The 17,575-nt window shown below is 53.1% G+C and overlaps 1 protein-coding gene and 1 pseudogene across 2 annotated transcripts in view; one reads left to right on the top strand and one right to left on the bottom strand.

Annotated features, from left to right (window-relative positions):
• Window positions 1-17,575, bottom strand: part of KCNH1 (potassium voltage-gated channel subfamily H member 1) — a 375,869-nt gene that overhangs the window by 14,841 nt on the left and 343,453 nt on the right. The window lies entirely within an intron of this gene.
• Window positions 10,200-14,235, top strand: LOC121473086 (annotated as a pseudogene).

Genomic DNA, 17,575 nt, shown 5'->3' with positions numbered 1-17,575 from the left:
CTAGCTTCTCTCCCTCCCCGTCCTTGGGAAACTTCTCCAAAGAAGTCAAGGGCACCTGCTCTGAAGCACAGAGATCTGGCCACGAAGCCGAGGCTCCCGGAGCCTTCAAGGTTGTGTGTGTTGGGGGGGACAACTGCTCAGGCACTTTGGGCTGGGTGGCCCTTTCATTCCTCAGGATGGAAGAATAAGTGAAGGTGAAACCCAGACTTTGAGTGGTCGGGAGAAGCAGCCGGGGCTGTGTAGCGCATGAGCTGGGGGTCTTGGTTACGGGGAACGTCATGCTTCCCTGGAAGGTACTAAGGGTACCAGTGACCCTCCTCGCCGTGAGTGACTCGCTCAAGGCAGGGCACTGGGAGGGAGGAGCAGGAATGCACAGAAGTCCCAGAGGACCTTCTCCAGGAAGCATCTAGAAACTAGAGATGCGGGATCCCTGGGTGGCGCAGCGGTTTGGCGCCTGCCTTTGGCCCAGGGCGCGATCCCGGAGACCCGGGATCGAATCCCACGTCAGGCTCCCAGTGCATGGAGCCTGCTTCTCCCTCTGCCTGCGTCTCTGCCTCTCTCTCTCTCTCTCTCTCTCTCTCTCTCTCTCTCTCTCTGTATGACTATCATAAAAAAAATAAATAATAAAAAAAAAATAAATAAAATAAATAAATAAGCACTTCTTTGGCCTCGGTATGTGTGGCTTAGTATGAGGCTAGTGATAGAGGTGAAAATACATTAAAAAAAAAAAAAAAAAAGAAACTAGAGATGCTCTGCTCTCAGGTGGCCTGGTCCAGTGCCTCTCGGAGAGCTTGTCTCGGCCCATCTCTCCCATCATCAGGCAACACCTGCACTTTCTTCTGCCATTAAGACAGAAGACACCCCATCAAGACTAGCGTCATCTCATCCATCCTTGGCCCCTACACCAAGGGCAGGTGAGTCAGCAAGGTCTTCTTTGGACAAACTAACCTAAGGCATGAAAGTCTCCTACAGATGCACCTGTTCCTGCCTTGAAGATGGTACAAGGCCAAGAGGGAGGAGGGCCCTTCCTTCTCAGTGCTCCCCAGTGAAAGAATCGCATCCCTTGGTTGCTGTTTGGGGAAGAGATGGCATTGCTGCAGGGGAGCTGCTGGCCTCTGGCATTTCACCAGGGCCGTCTCTGTCACTCTTCTCCTCGCTTCACGCTCCCTCAGTGTAGTGGATGGAGTTTATGGCCACCGAGGGATATGTCCTCAGAACGTGACCTCCTTTGGAGTCTGGGTCTTTGCAGGTGCTACCAGGTAAGGATCCTGAGATGCGAGCATACGGCCTGAGGGTGGACCTTGAATGCAATGATGAATGTTTTTGTAAGAGACAGAAGGAGAAGACACGAGCAAAAGGCCACGTGGACATGGAGGTAAATACCGGAGCGATGCGGCCACAGGCCAAGAAATACCAGGGACTGCGGAGAGCGCCCAGAAGCTGGGAGAGAAGCATGGAATCTCTCCCGGAGCTTCCAGCAGGAACCCACCCTAGAGGCGCCCTGGTATCAGACTTCTGGCCTCCAGAACGGTGGAAGGAGGCATTTCCCTTGTTTTAAGCACCGCGCCCCCCAAGCCCCAGTCTGTGGTAATCTGCTACAGTGGCCCTTGGCAACTCGGATAACCTCTGACCCTGCCACTGCTTCTTCGGATAACCTCCCTTTCCTGCCACTGCTTCTTCCCATCCCGCGTGAGCGCTGCCCTTTGCTCTCGGGCTCGCCGGCTGTCCTCCCAGGGCCCTGGGGCCTCACTGCACACCGCACACGGCTGAGTCCTCGGGGGACAGTTCTTGATCTTTCTAAGCCCCCAGATGTCTCATCTACAGGACTCCTACTTGCAGCCTTGCTATGGTGATGCAGTGAATGGCACATGCGAGAAGCCCCTCCCTCCCTCCAGTCCATAAACCAGTCCCACTTCTCTCCCTAGTTCAGCCCTAAACCTGAAACTTCCCACGCTGAGCACGGCCACATCAGTGTCTCGTAGATCCCCCAGCCTCCGCTTTCCTCCTGGCCAGAGCAGCTTCTCTTCCCACCCAGCCCTTCCTTGGTGTGCACCAAGTGTCCGATGGGGCAGGATGAAATGGGGCCAAGATGTAGAGCTGGTCACGCCCTTTCTCTCTCATCAGAGATACCCAGGGGCAAAGAGAGGTGAACCAGCGGGCAGCTCCAACATGCCCTCAATAATGCTTCCCTCTGTCTGGGGACGCTCTGATCGTGATTTGTGAAATCGTGTTAACACCGTGCGGTCTCATGATTCCACGGGACAACTTAAGAAAGTGGAAGGTGACTTGGGATTTGCAGTCATCAAACCCACCAAATACTTCTCTGAGTGGCCGGCTCGCTCTCCATTCCCCCTTCAGCCTGATGGTCGCACACAACCCTGCTCACGTTGTCTCCAGAGAACTGGGACCACCTATCCCTCTACCCTAGGCACACGGTGAATATTCCCTTTGCCTTCTGGCCTGAGACAAAGGGAAGTGGAAAATAGGAGAAGGGGTCTGCCCTGGGGTCTGCAACTAGAGGAGACCATGAGGGGGGGTGGAAAGCTCAGGGCAGGCCCTGAGGGGGAGGTCAACATTTCACTCCCACCATCCTACATCTGAGTCCCTCTGCAGTGCTTCTCCCCACTTCCTCATCTGAGCCTTCAGCCCCAATAGCGGCTAATGCCAACCAGCCATTCAGTGCAGGACCAGATATCGGGCTAAGTGCTTTGTCCATGTCAATGACCCTCACAACCAGCCGAGGTAAATGCACAAGTCATCCGCCAGGCAAGTCTGCACCTGGTGTCCTCTGCGTTCATGTCTCTGCACTGTGTGCTTCTTACCACCCGGAAGGACAATAATTAAAGATAGAGTCAACCGTCCTCAATGTCTTCTGGTTGGTTGCATTCTCTTCCTTTTTTTTCTGAAAAAATCTGATGCAAAGCATTTATGTGCATAATTGTTCTCCCACTCTTAGAAATAGGGGTTTTCTCATGCACCCCAATGTTTATAGCAGTAATGTACCAAAATACGGAGAGAGCCCAGATGTCCATCGACAGATGAATAAAGAAGATGTAGTGTGTACACAAACACACACACACACACAATGGAATAGTACTCAGCCATCAAAACAGATGAACACAGGAGAAGGGAAGGAAAAATAAGATAAAAACAAAGAGGGGGTAAACCATAAGAGACTCCTAATCCTAGGAAACAAACTGAAGATTGCTGGAGGGGAGGAGGATGGGGGGATGGGGTTAGGAGGGCACGGGATATAACGAGCACTAGGTGTTATATGCAACCGATGAATCACTAAATTCTACCTCTGAAACTAATAAAAAAAAGATGCATTCAAAATAAATAGATGTTTTCTACACAAATGCACAAATAACTTTGAATCCTGACAACTTGTCCACTCCTAGAGCGTTGGCTCTGACATCACTGTCGTCTTTCACGAACTGTGCCCCCACCCCCCAGTCTGTGGCCTGTGATTCGGGTTGCTGGGACACTCACCATTTCATCCCACAGACTGTCCCATCTCACGCACAAAGCTCTAGAGCAAATAACTTTGATTCATGCAATCGTCTCATTTTGAAAATAACGGTTGTAACAATTTCGCTGGATTTTATTCAAGGGTTTGACTGTCCCAATAAATCATTTTCTGCTGTGCTGTTAAAACCCCCATTTTAGGATGCCGAGTCTCAAAGCTCTCAGGCGGGCTCCTCTGCTCCCTCGGGCACGGTGCTCCTGCCGTCAAGGAAGCTTGCCAGGTTCCGTCCTCCCTGGGAAGGTGTCCACCGCTGTCTCAGTCACGCCTACACTACAGACTTAACGATCCGAATTGTCTATGCAGTGACAGCTCTCACAGCAGGGTGTGCAGAGGTGAGAGATGCTCTGGGGGGATCTCGGGGCGTGGGCCAGTTCCCTGACGGGCCCCCGGGGAGCTGCGTCTCCTTCCAAGCTGCCGGCCCAGCAGCCTGGACCAAGGGTGCGGCCCTACCCGGACAGCTGGTCCCACTCACTCCTGGCCCTGCCCGGGTGTTTCGGTCACAGGCACAGGGTGGCCGGGGAGGAATCCTGTATCCCCCGCAGGGCCATGCAGAATCGGGAGTGCCTGGCAGGTCTGGAGAAGGGCTCCTCGATGGGGAGAGGCTCCTTCAATGACAAAGGAGAAGGTGACTGGCTCCCTGAGCTTTTCCCTGTGGGGCCTTGGTCTCCTTCCCTGTGGAGTATGGGGCACATGGGTGAGTGGGGCGGTGGGGAGGGGGGTCTCTTCCATTCTCTGCCCGTGCCCATGCTACTTCAGAGAGGGGGTTTTGCTGCCTTCCCGGGCCACGCAGAGGTCTCCCCGTCCTTGCTAAAGCGTGGGGACCGTACCCCAGGTCCAGAGTCGTGCCTGGCCACACACTGGCGGCCGAGACTCAGGGCTGCGTGCAGGAGGGGCACACAGACGAGCAGCCCTGGGCTGTGTGGTAACATATGGGCCAGGAGGAGGAAGGAGGCCCCAGCTCACCTGCGGGCTCAGGCCGCCGTGTCTGCAGGCACCTGCAGCAGCAGGGCAGGCCACTCCAGCTCGGAATGCTCGTTCAGCACCGTCCCTGGAGCCGGCGAACCGCCCCTGGGCCGGGCCCCAGCCCCAGCCACCTGCATGCCCAGCCACTCGCTTGCCTCCCTGAGCCTGGTCTTCCTCACCTGGAAGCTGGGAGCAACGGCGCTGGCTTGGGCTCTCAGGGGGTGCTCGTACCAGGCAGGTGCTGTGCATGTGAGCGATGCTGGTGGTGTGCCCAGGTAGTCTCCCGGCAGGAGGGGCTTTGCCACACGAGCCCTTCTATGCACACAGAGCATGGAGGGCAGCAAGGTGTGAGCACTGGCTGGGGTGCGGGTGGACGGAGGGGGAGGAGGGTGGGAGGCCAGGCAGATGGCCGTGAGGGCAGCTAGCGGCAGATTCGGAAGGGGTGGCCCGGGGAGGAAGAGGAGAGGCCTCATGAGGGGCAGCATGGCCTGCTTCTGCTCATGCACACCAGGCCGTGGTGTGAGAGAAATGGATGTGAGCTGAAAATCCTGAACCTCCACCTGGGGCCTCGCCTGTCCCAGGTTCCTGAGGAGCATTTGCAGCCTCACCGGCATCTCTAGAGGAAACACACACCACCAATTCCTACAGGGCTTTGGTGCCCTAGGAAGCCGATGGAACCATCTGTAAACCATGGAGCTGCCCTTAGCCCTTCCAGAGGCAGTTTTAGTAGCCTGCTCGTCCGTGCCTCCACTCTCAGGGGGCCCCACTCTGGTCCCTCTGGTCCCCCTGGTTGTCCAGGGAAGGGGTACAGTGGTCCCCTTCTTGGGAGAAATAATTCAAAAGGAATTCTTGGGGAGACCAATCCTAAATGGTACCTCTTAGAGACAGGAGAACTTTAAACTTCTTCCCACTTGTCATCAAAGCTCCATCCTTCATGAAGCTCATGGCCCAGCTGTGTGACTCAGGGCTCCTCACTTGGGCAGGACCCTATGGGAAGAAGCCTGGAGTCCCCTGCCTCCCCTCCCCCAGCTGTGCTTGTCAATCAGGGAGTGGGGCAGAGTCACCTGGGGAACTTCCTGTGCCTCATCAAGATTGCCACATGGGCACAGAGTTCACACTTGTGTTTATAGGACACGCCTGTGCCCATGCTCAGGGGACAACATGCCCTGCTCAGTGCCAGTGGACCGGCTGCAACCCCCTTCCCCCTTACCAGCTTCACCAGCTCTCTCTCGCTCAGTGTTCCCCTCCTGGGCACCAGGCATTGCTGTCCCCTCACCCCCACGTCCCGAGCCCCATCCAGGCCAGAGGCCTTGAGGCAGTGGATGTGAAGACAGACAGCTCTGCCTGGGGCCCAGTATGTGTGTCTGTACTGAGTCCTCTGCCTGCAGGACACGTGCAGGGGGAGCAGAGCCACAGCCTGTCTCCCTATAGGGGAGGGACTCCGCTAGGGGTCTGCAGCTGGAGGCACCCCAGATCCCAGGGCCGGAAAGGGGCCCATTCCCCTGACACCGGACAGACCCAGTGAATCAGCCCTGGAGATGGGGAGCTCCCGTGGTCAGAACTCCCTCCCCGAGAACCCCCCTGAACTCCACGCCGTGGCCTAAGCCTCATGCTCTGCCACAGGCAGAGAGGACACGCGCTCCAAGGCCTCACTGCACCAGGAGGCAGCTCTGCTCAGCCATTCGGTGCCTACTGAATACAGACGGAGGAACAAGGCATCTGAGGTGCTTGGTCCACACGGGACGAAAGCAGAAAGGGCCTTCCCTTTGGGGCCCAACGGTCCAACGGCTTTCCTGGCCCGAGCTGATCTTTGATGAAGAGCTTTTCCACCCCGGGGAGCGTGGCTCCCAGGTCACAGATGTGAGGGTGACCAGGACTGGCCCCTGGCCATGCACCTGGGCTCTCTGCCCCCCACACCACCTGACGTGTTCACGCCGTTCAGCGCTCGTTTCCCATCCCCGAGACTATGAATGTGTTCCCTTGTCTCCGGGTGAGCTGGGATTGTCCCCCCCACCCGCTCCCACTGTCCCCACTCCCCCAGGCCACAATACCAGCACCCTGGCCCGGAGAGGCTGCTTGCTCAGTGTGGTGGCCCCACAGCTTGGACAGTGCCTGGCACAGTGTAGACGTTGCAGGAGTGTTTGCTGATTGACTGTCTGACTTGGGCAAATCAATGAACTTCTCTGGTCTTTGGCTTTGTCTTTAGAAGTTGGGGGTTATACCCTCCACTAGAGGTACGCCATGAGGCTCAGAAGACACAGCGCACCCCAGGGGGGGTGTGCGTGCACGCGTGGGGGTGCATGTGCACACCAGCTATTTGCGTACTGCCGATCGATCCACCCTCCATGCTCTGCTTGGAGATGCCGGAGCTGAGAGCCGGCCACCCACGTTTCCCAGGCTCCCTGGGCAGCCGGCTTCCAGCTCGGCTCTGCCCGTGGCAGGCCCTGGCAGGACTGATGGGCAGCGGGGAGGAGAGAAGAATCTTCCTCCCTGCTTTTGGCTCCTGTAGTTCCTGTGCCAGCAGCAGGAGTGTGCTCCACGCCCACCCTCCGGCAGCTTCTGCTGGTGCTCCCCTAGCCAGGTCTGCCATGCTCCCCTGGGGCACCGGCAGCAGCCCCACGGCACCCCTCACCTCCTAGGCACCCCCAAGCCAGGCCCTGTCCCCAGAGCTGGGCAGCAGGCCCTGGGGAGTCTCCTCAGATGTCCTGGCACCAGCCACACGGTGCCCCTCCCGGGAGGTCTGAACAGCAGCACCTCGGAGCACCCCTCCCAGGAACTGGGGCCCTCTCCCGGGCCCTTGGATGCAATAATGCCACTCTCTTGTGCTCACGTCGGTGGGGGAGTCGCTGCCGCTTTTAGTTCTTAATCTCTGAGCATCGTCAACATCTGCTTTTCCCTCTTTCAGCCTTCTGACACCAATTCCCTGATTTGAATCTCTTACAAATTAGTGTGGTTTCAATTTCTGTTTTCCTGACCAGGCGCTCACTGCAGCCGAGGGAGGAGCCGAGGGGGAAAAGTTTAAGTTGAAACATAGAGCAGGAGAAGGAGAGGACTCAACCTCACCTGGTGTCCACAGCCCCTGTTTTATTCACCACAGGCCGCCTGTGGGGGCTGGGCGACGGCCCTGGCTCATGCCACCCTTGCTGATGTCACTAGCACCTTAGCTTCTCTCTCTGGAGCCTATGAGGGCTCCAGTCAAGACCTTGACTTTCTCTTGGTTCTCTTGGCTACAAAGACTGAGGGTCCTCCTCCTTCCTCCTCTCTGCTCAGTCTATTCCCATCATTCAGAGGATCTGTTGTTCCTAAAGCTTCCAGAAAACTGTAGGCACAAGGCCTGTGCAGGGGAGGAGGAGGCCGATTTTCACCCAAGTCTGTCTTAGAAATACCCCGTCTTTGGCTGACTCATCCGCTGCCCAGCTGTGGCCTGTGTGACTCACAGCCATCTACTGAGTCAGGGCCGATGCTAAGCGTTTACATGCCTTCTCTTAACTCTCAACCACGAGCCTGGGAAGTTGGGACTATTAGTACCCCTCCTCCAATGATGAGGGACTCAGGCTCAGAGGTCCAAAGATAAAGGACTCAGGCTCACAGGGGTTAAGTCTTTTGTTGAGTGTTGACTCAGTCAGTTAGTCTACAGATCGATGGCCAGAGCCCAAGTTGGCTGATCCTCAAGCTCTGCCACTGACACTGGGACTCTTGCAAATCTGTAATCACAGAGCCCAGGGGCCGTGGGAAGGGGAGACACTGAAGCTCCTCTGCTTAGGAAGCGGCCCTGGGAGAGAGCTGAGCACCTGAGGCCTAAGAGGGCCTTCCTGGAAGACTCTAACACTAGAAATATGGGCAGGACACCTACTTGCCCTGGGCTCTGAGCTTATCCTGGGATCAGCACTGAGCACCCCTGAGGATTAATGAGATGATGGTAAGGTATGACCAATGTCAGTGGCCCAGACCCAGTGCTGCCTCCTGGACTGGGGCCAGACTCCAGGCCTGGGGGGGCTGAGAGGTCAGTTCAGCCCTCAGGACTGTGCACCCGCCTCTGTTGCAACCGCTTTGGCCAAGTGCAGACATGGGATGTGTTTTTCCCATCCCAGACGACTCCTCACTCCCAGGGAGCAAGGCCATTAACTTGTCTCCCCAGCTGCACGTTCACACAAAATCCCAGCACCAAGCAGATGGCACACTCACGCCGCTGCTGTTCCCCCCGAGGGAGGGACTGTGCCCTCCTCTGGCTCGGGGGCCTGGCCATGCAATCTGCCACAGGCCAAGGACCCCCTTCTTGTCCCCATCAGCCACCAGCCCTCCCGCCCGATGCCAGGCAGAGTCAACCGCATCAGGGCATCCGAGAAAGTGACAATATTCCCCTTTGGGGCTTTGTGGCACGTGTCCAGTGTCTGCACCATCTCTACCTCCTTTACTCTGTAATTTTTTCACACGATACCGTCGTCGTGCATGGCACCCGGAGAGGCGGCTCGTGGCTTGCACTCCTCCCCTCCCTTCAGTATACAGATGGCAGGAGCCGGTCTTGAATCCAGGACGGCCAAGGAAGGCTGATGTGTTGTGCTGCGGAACCTGGCCTTCGGTTTCTCAGCACTTGGCACTGGGGTTGACCTGGAAGCTGGGCATCTGGGCCATTTGTCCTTCTATCCCACGCCTCTCCTTGGCCCACGGACCCGAAGCAGGAATGCTGCAGTGCCCCCCACTTTTTCGGGGAAGGGAAGGCAGGGAGGGGGTAGCATGAGTGCGGCAAACTGTCCCACTTGTCTGCTCTGCCCCCCAAAGGCTGTGGGATATCGCCAGGGAGCAAGAAGAGGGCCATGGGGCCTGGCAGGGAGCTGGGGAAGTGGACCTGAGGATGCTCTGTTCCGGGGGAACCAGGGATCTGAGGAGGACAGAGGCCCTAAAGGAGAAACAGACGGAAGAGAACAGAGCGAGAAGGATAGAAGGCAGGAGAGAAAGAGAAGCAGCCCTTGCAGGCGAGCCTCCGGGGAGGGCGCGACAAGACACAGCAAGAGAACGTCAGAGAAGTGAGCACTCTACCCGGAGCACGGACGGGAAGGGGGGCCCAGAGTCATCCGAGACGGCAGGGGCCACCAGGCACTGTGCTCTCCCTCCCTGTCCGTCAGATGCTGCTCCAAACACTTTGCGTACTTTATTCCAGTCAATCCCAACAGCCCTCGGGGTGGCCACTCTTGGGATCCCATTACACAGATGGGGAAGCTGAGGCCGAGGGAGAGGACACAGTGAGGGGCTGAGCTCGGGCTTGCGTGGCGCTGGAGCACCTGCCGGCTGGCCAGCCTGCGGCCCCTCGAGGCCCCTCGTCCTCCTGGATTCTCATGGGAGGAGAAAACAGGGACTCCCCACCTTTACTTGGAAAATGGGACCCCTTCTCCTTCCCCAGTCTCGCCTCCCAGGCTATGTAACAGACCCACGGGAGCGACTCTCCAGTCTCCAGGCCCGACCTCCGCCTGCGTGTCCCGCCTCTCCGTTTTCTACCTTCTCCTCCCCAAAGTGGGTCTCTTCTTGTGCCATTCTTGTACCTGGTCTAAGCAGAACAGTGAGCTCTCCAGGGGGCCTGGGACTAAAGGTTTGCTGTGGACCCAGCACGCAGTGCCCCCTGATGACCAGGAAACGCACTTTCTGCCCCTTCCCGCCCTGGCCGGCCCGTCTCGCCCTCCCCATACTGCGAATGTGGCCCTCCCGGGTCACGATGCAGCGGGAGGGGCAGTCCTGCCACCCAGGCCAGAGGAGCTGCGTCTGCTCAGACCTGGGCCCGGTGTGGACACAGCAGCTCAGACCAAGGCAGGCAGGTGAGTATCTCTGTCCCGTGAGCTCAAGAATGGCCAGGAGAGCCCCACTCTGCACAGGAGAAGCGTCAACAAGCCGTCTTTGGGGGCAGGAATGGGACCCCACAGGCCTGGGTAGGCTGGTCCCCAGGCATCCAGGGAAGTCACTCTGCCTAATGGAAGGAGGGAAGCAGGAATCAGAGGGGTCTCCCCGGAGGTGGCAGACGTTTCATTGCCAGCGCCAGCAGGACCCGCAAGCTCCCGCGTGCTGCCCTGTGCTCCTCTCGCCCCATCCCCAGCTTGCACTGATCTTTCAAAAGTGCAACAGACATTTTATATATGCTCTTTTTTCCTGGATGAAAGAGAAAAGCCAACCTTACCAGATGAATATACTTGATGTTGGGTTACAACTATTACCATTCATTTTGTGAAGCGTGGACACCGGTGCTCAGAGTGGGATCTGGCTGATAAATAGAGTGGATTTGAACCTAAGGTGTGAGCCCACAAACCCAGGCTTATTTTGCTTCCCTCCTTATTCCTGTTTCCTTATTTTGCCCAGCTGCCAAGGACTCAGCCCCTCCTCGGTGGTTGGCTCCCAGGGTTAAGCTAAATTGGCTGAGAGAACAGGAGCAAGGAGCTGATGGTCCCAGGTCTGCCCCCCACATCCCACCCTACTCAGGAAGAGTCCCCTTTGTGCTGCCCCTTGAAAATCAGCCAGCCAACACGTGAGCCAATTAAGACAAATTGGAGAGTAACAAGCCACCAGAGGTACTGCCCTCGGCACATCTCTTCTTATGCTCAATGGTTGCAACAATCAGACTGTCCAAGAGCGCTGGGGGTGACAAGTGAGAGGCTTGCAGGAGCTCTGAGCAGGGGATGAAGCGTGCTGTCCTCGGCATGAGGAGCAGACACTTCACTGCCCGCTGGCACAGCTCACAGATTCCTGCCACATTCCCCGCAGCAGGTTGGGAGTGTCCAGGGTCGGCCTCACACCCTCACCAGAGTTCTCTGGCCACATGTGCGTGGGGTCCCAGGCCGGGGTCCGGAGCCTAGCTGTGCCCAGGAGCCCCCGGTCCCTTCAAAGTCACTCCGCCTGGGTTTCAACATCACCATTCAGTGCCTTTCTTCCCACCTTCACCTGTGTTCTCTTTCTTTCTTTTCCTTTTTAAATAATGATTAGTCAACTTACTTTCCATATTTTTGCTTTACATGACTTTATAATTTGTTGCTATTTACATACATTATAAAAATCTCCTAGTTCAGGGGTTGGCAATTTTTTTTTTTTTTTTTTTTTTTTTTTTTTGCTCTAAGGGGACATATCATAAACATTTTCTACTTTGCAGGCCATGATGCAAAATTTCTCTGTCAAAATTACTCAATTCCACCTCTGCAGCGCAAAAACAGCCAGACAAAACATAAATGAATCGGAGTGGATGTGTCCCGATAAAACTTTATTTACAGAAGTGAGCTCTGGGCCGAATTTGGGTCAGGCCAGTTTGCTAACTGCTGCCCTAGTCCATAGGTTCGTTTTTAAATTTTTTTTTTGTGCTCTTTTATCATACCGACACTTTTCACATTGACATGATCCAATTTTCCTCTCTTTTCATGTATGGTTTGTGCTTTTTGTGCAGCCCACCTATTCTATAGGGGAAGAGACTGAGGCCCAGGAGGGAGAGTGGCTTACTAAGGTCCCACAGGTACTCTGTAGCAGCAGCTTTGTTCTCTTATAAGATCACAAGACCAATTTTGAGATTAGACAGCCTCAGCTTTGAGTTTTGGTCTATCACTTATGCTTGGACAAGACACACACACACACACACACACACACACACACACACACACTTCTTTTTCTTGAATTTAATTATTCCTCAATTTTTAAAAAATCTGCCTGGTTGTCCATGAACCCCTCACTAATTTATCTCATATGCTCTGATACCTCTACAATATGCCCATTAATAATATATTCTATACTTCTAAGTAATTAGTTACATTTCTTCTCTCCCAGCATTACCATTTCTGGTCTGTGCCCTCGCTCCAGTCTGTTCTGGCTGTTTCCACTGTTGTCCTGAAGCTGGTATTTTCTCTTTCTTAGTTTCCTCCTAATTTCATAGGAACAAATCCTGTAGGGGCTCCCCAAGAAAAGGATTCCCTGAAAGTCATTTGAATCCCTGCATTCTTAAAAATGTCCTTTTAAAAAAGCTTTTATCTATTTATTCATGAGAGACACAGAGCGAGGCGAGACACAAGCAGAGGGAGAAGCAGGTTCCCTGAGGGGAGCCTGATGTGGGAACTCCATCCCCGATCCCAGGATCATAACCTGAGCCAAAGGCAGATGCTCAACCATTGAGCCACTCAGGCATCCCATCCTAAAAATGTCTTTCCCTTCACCCTTCACTAACAGTTTGGATACAGAACTCTGGGATGAAATAGTCTTCCATCAGAATTTTGCAAGCACTGCTCCGCGAGATTCTATATGTCAGCATTGCCATTGAGATAGGCACTCTGACTACGAATCTTTTGCATGTAAACTATTACATCACTATAAAAATTTGTAGGATTTTTTTTAACCCTAGAAGTTCCAGGATTTCCCAATGATATGCTTTGATGTGGGTCTTCTTTACTCAAAGAGCCAGACACCTGATGACCTGGCAACCTGAGGATTTTTACTCTTTGGCCCCAAAAAGTGTTATTACATTATCTTCTCTGCTTTTATCTTCTTTTTTTTCTGGAACTCCTATGAGTCAAAATGTAGGAGGGATGATTCAATTTTATCACCCCATCCCCTTTTTTCTTACTCCTTGTATTTTTATTTTACCTTCTGAAAGATTTCTTTGACTTTATCTTCCAAACTTACCATGTTTTAAATTTTCTGCTACCCTTTTTTTTAAGACGCAAAAGTTCTTGCCTACATTTTGATTACTTCTTTTAGAGCATCCTATGTTATTTCAGGGATACATACATTTTATGTCCTCCTTTTGATCCCCGCATTAGCTCTACAGTCCACCAGGCTGCCTGAGGTAGAGCTCTTACCACACCAGATAAAAACTTTAAACCAACACCCCACCCCCGGTTTCAGCTGCAGTGTCCTCCACCCACTCACCCAAGGCCAGAGCTCTCCTTGAGTTTTACAGGAGACAGAACAAAGGTTCCTTTCTCATCTTTGCATGCTTGCATCTGGGCTGCAGGGTCCTTCACTTTACTAAAGCACTTACCATTCCTCCATCCACCTACCATCTGCAAAAAATTTGTTGAAACTACTTCTCTGCTATTTCTCTTCCCTCATTTTTTTTTATCCTTGTGGGCTTCCATCTTAAAAAATTTTTTTTCCTCTGGGTCAGATGACCGCTGTAGGCCACCACCTACCACCAAGGGAACAAGGAGCCCATCCTGCACTTGCTGGGGCAGTCAGTACCTGGACCAGGCCCGGTGCAGTGGCCACGGGTGCAAGGTGACCTCAGGTTCCAGCCAGTGCACCACCCACTTTGTGTGGACCTTCCCCCGTGCCAAAAAACCAGCTGTGGACGTGGACCAGTGCTTCGTGGATAGCATCTCAGCCACCAGTCAGGCTCAGGGGCTGTCCAATGTGAAGGCTCCACTGTAGCTGGACATGATCTGGGATTGGGAGCAGTGGGGCAGGATCCTGCCACGGTCGCTGGACTTGCTGCTCATCATCAACATGATCTGCATCAACCCCCTGAAATGCACTGAGAGGCTCTAGAGAGCAGAAGGGCACCTGCTCTCACCCAAGACACCGCTGATCACTGCTGGGCCCTATAAAATCAATGGGAGATCACTCCACAGAGTAATATAGATTTTGACCTAACCCTTAGAAGTAGTCTCTGGAAGTGGGGGCTGTGGGAAAGAGCGCTCCTAGAGGACCTGGGCCAAGCCAATGGCCTGCTCCTGGAGAGAATGATGGATATGCCAGCCAACAAGTACTTCATATTCCGGAAAGACTAACTACCTCCTTCTGCCACATGCTTGTGTCTCCATCAAAACCCCTGCGGGAACAAACCCAGACTGCCAGGCCCGGCCTCTCAGAGCTGACCATGAGGATTGGCCTTGCCCAGTCTGGCGGCTCTTGGCTGGTGGTCACAGGCCTGCTTAGCACCTGGGAATAAAATATGTTTCCTGCTGTCAAAAACAAAGACATTTCTCTTATCATTTCATTGGGTTTTTGGATTTTCAGGAGAAATGAGAAATAGATACCAATGTCCAATCCCCCATATTTAACATGATTTTATTAGCTTTTTAAAAATTTTTTTTATTTATTTATGATAGTCACAGAGAGAGAGAGAGAGAGAGAGAGAGAGAGAGACATAGGCAGAGGGAGAAGCAGGCTCCATGCACCGGGAGCCCGACGTGGGATTCGATCCCGGGTCTCCAGGATCGCGCCCTGGGCCAAAGGCAGGCGCCAAACCGCTGCGCCACCCAGGGATCCCCTATTATCTTTTTTTTTTTAAAGATTTTATTTATTTATTCATGAGAGAGACAGAGAGACAGAGAGACAGAGAGAGAGAGAGAGAGAGAGAGAGAGGCAGAGACATAGGCAGAGGGAGAAGCAGGCTCCATGCAGGGAGCCTGATGCGGGACTCGATCCCGGGACCTGAGGATCACGCTCTGGGCTGAAGGCAGGCACTAAACCGCTGAGCCACCCAGGGATCCCCATGATTTTATTATCTTAATGTTTAAAGAAACCATAGGAAGTCCTTGCTAATTAATCTAGAGCCCAGAAGCTGTAACATTAAAATAATAAATTTGGTTACATAAAAAAAACAACCAACATTCTGCATGACAAAAGACAACATATGCAAAATTAAAAGACAAATGACAAAAATGGGAAGATATTTATTTGTATTGATATTGTTACAAAAGTAGCTTCTAGAAATTGATAAGAGAAAACCCCAACATTCCAATTTTTGGAATGGATAAGGATATGGGGAGAGGTCACAGAAAAGGAAATTTAAATGACTATTAAGCATATGAAAAACAGCCAAATCTCTCTTATACTAAGAGAAGTGCAAATTTAAACTATTCTGAGATACCATTTTTTTCATCTATCAGATAGGTGAAAACCCAAAAGTTTGGCATCCGCTTTGCTGATAAGGATATGGGGGAAACAAGCATTCTCCTATATCTCTGGCAAGTTTTTGTAATGCCTTTGAATATCAGTTTCCTTATCTGTAAAATAGAGCTAATAATAGTGCCTCCGTCCTTTTTAGGATTATTAGAAGGATGAAAAGAAATAATGCATGTGGAGTGCCTACCACAGACCTAGTGCACACTTAATACTGCTTATTAACCTTGCTAGCATATGTTTGACCACATCATTATGCTTTTCTTCACTGAAGCATCTACAGAAGATGAGAATAAATGCTGCCTTCCTCCTCTCCTGTGAGATCTCCAAGGACAGAGACCCTGTGTGGCATTTCTGTGTCGCTCTCAGTTCCAGACACAGGACAGGACATAGCATGTGCTCACTAAACACCTGATTTTGAAATATAATGGTCCATTCTTAGGCTACATCTGTAATCTTGGGCTTGTGCCCAGAGTTTCTTATTTTGCCTCCAAGTATGGAGGGCACAGGCCAGCAGCGAAGATGAACAACAGGAATCCGGGCACCAGGCCCGTGTGCAGAGCTGGTGCTCCAGGGTTGAACTGCAGAGTGCACCCGTCAGCAGACAGCCCTGTGATGGATGAGGCACATTACCCTGTGATCACCGACGCTTCCAATCACTGATGCCCAGCTGTCAGCTCAAGGAAGGAACGCCTAGTCAGGAAGGGGTGCATGGGCCAGGACAGGGCAGGCATCACAATGCAATCTCCCCAGATCAAGGGTGGAGGGAAGCTTCTAGTGCTACCTGAGAACATGTCTCAATAGCAGGGGCCCTTCCTGCCTCCTGCTGGGGAATCCAAGGGAAAGGAGGAGCCTAGGAGCAGAACAATGCCTGGTGTCTTGATAGGAGGACTCTAGATGCCCTGGCCATTTCATATCTAGGTTAGGATTCCATTTCCAATAACAATCTCTAAGCCTCAAAGATTAGAGACCTCAGGCCCTTTCCACCAGACTCACCCCCATTTCTCTTCCTTTGTTTCCCAGCAGCCCTGGCTCCTCTGATAACAAAGGCACAGGGAGGCAGAGAGTGATGCTAGAATCAGAGGGATGTCGGGAGGTCACCTGGTCCAGTCTGCTGTTTTCAGGCCAGTGACCTTCTAAACCGTTCCCAACACAAGCTGCCATTATGCCTGGCATTACAACAATATGACAATGGACATTTGTTCTGTTTCTGGTTGACAGAAAGCTGGCACACAGGCTGTCTCCTTTGGGATCACAGCAGCCCTGTAGTATATATGGGGCAAGTATTCTTATTTTGTATAGACGAGGAGATAGGTTGGGAGAGGCAAGGTCCCTGGCTCTTCCAACCCAAATGCTATTCTCTTTCTAGAAGGTCCAGAGTGTCAATTCTGCATTTAATCATCTGATGGTCAATTTTATACACACACACACACATACACAGTTGTGTCTGCTTTTACGCAAACCCAATTCCACTTGCTCATTCCTTCATATACATGGAGAGCAGTCGATCACTGCCTGTTCTTCCTGTACATACTCTGCAAAGTCAAGGACAGCGAATGACTCATCCAGAAGCCTCCTCCCTGCCAGGCTACAAATTCAAGCTCCCTCCTTCCCTCTCTGGTCAGCAGGAGTGGGTGGGGTTGTAAGTGGGTCAGGTGGGGCTTGGTCTGAGGATTCCCAGGCAGGCGGGAAGGAGGTGGGAAGGCAGGGAGCTGGGGGAGCGTGTGCCCTGGAGATGGGCGTTCATTTCGCTGGCATTGAGAATGTTGGAGAAAGCGGAGGACTTCATTACCTCTCCTCCCCTCTACAGCCTCCCTGCCAGGCCAGGGTGGAGAGACAAGGAGAAGGTGCCTGCTGAGAGGTACCTGAAATAGGCCAGGCCTGCCAGCCTCTCCAGGGGAAAGAATTGTCAGCTCAAGCCCTGGGTGGAAACACACTTTCTTCGGAGACTTCAGATCTGAGCTCTCCTGCACCTTGCACCTGAGGAGCTGACGAAGCTAGAGGAGAATTACAGGCCTCTCGAGTCTCTCTTCCCTGGGGGTTTAAACTTGACCTCAAGAAATGCATGGAGGTCTGTGGCTGGAGAGCTGAGTTCTAGTCCCACTTAGGCCAGTGGTGTTCCTGGGGGGCCCTGGCTGGCCCAGACACAGACCCCAATGAGCTGCAGTTTTCATAACAGCAACAACAAAAGACTAAAACCAACTGCTACGACTGCTCAGAAGA

This window comes from Vulpes lagopus, chromosome 1 (assembly GCF_018345385.1).
Source record: "Vulpes lagopus strain Blue_001 chromosome 1, ASM1834538v1, whole genome shotgun sequence".
NCBI lineage: Eukaryota > Metazoa > Chordata > Mammalia > Carnivora > Canidae > Vulpes > Vulpes lagopus.
The sequence above is the reverse complement of the archived record's forward strand: the minus strand, read 5'-3'. Positions and strand labels throughout refer to the sequence as shown.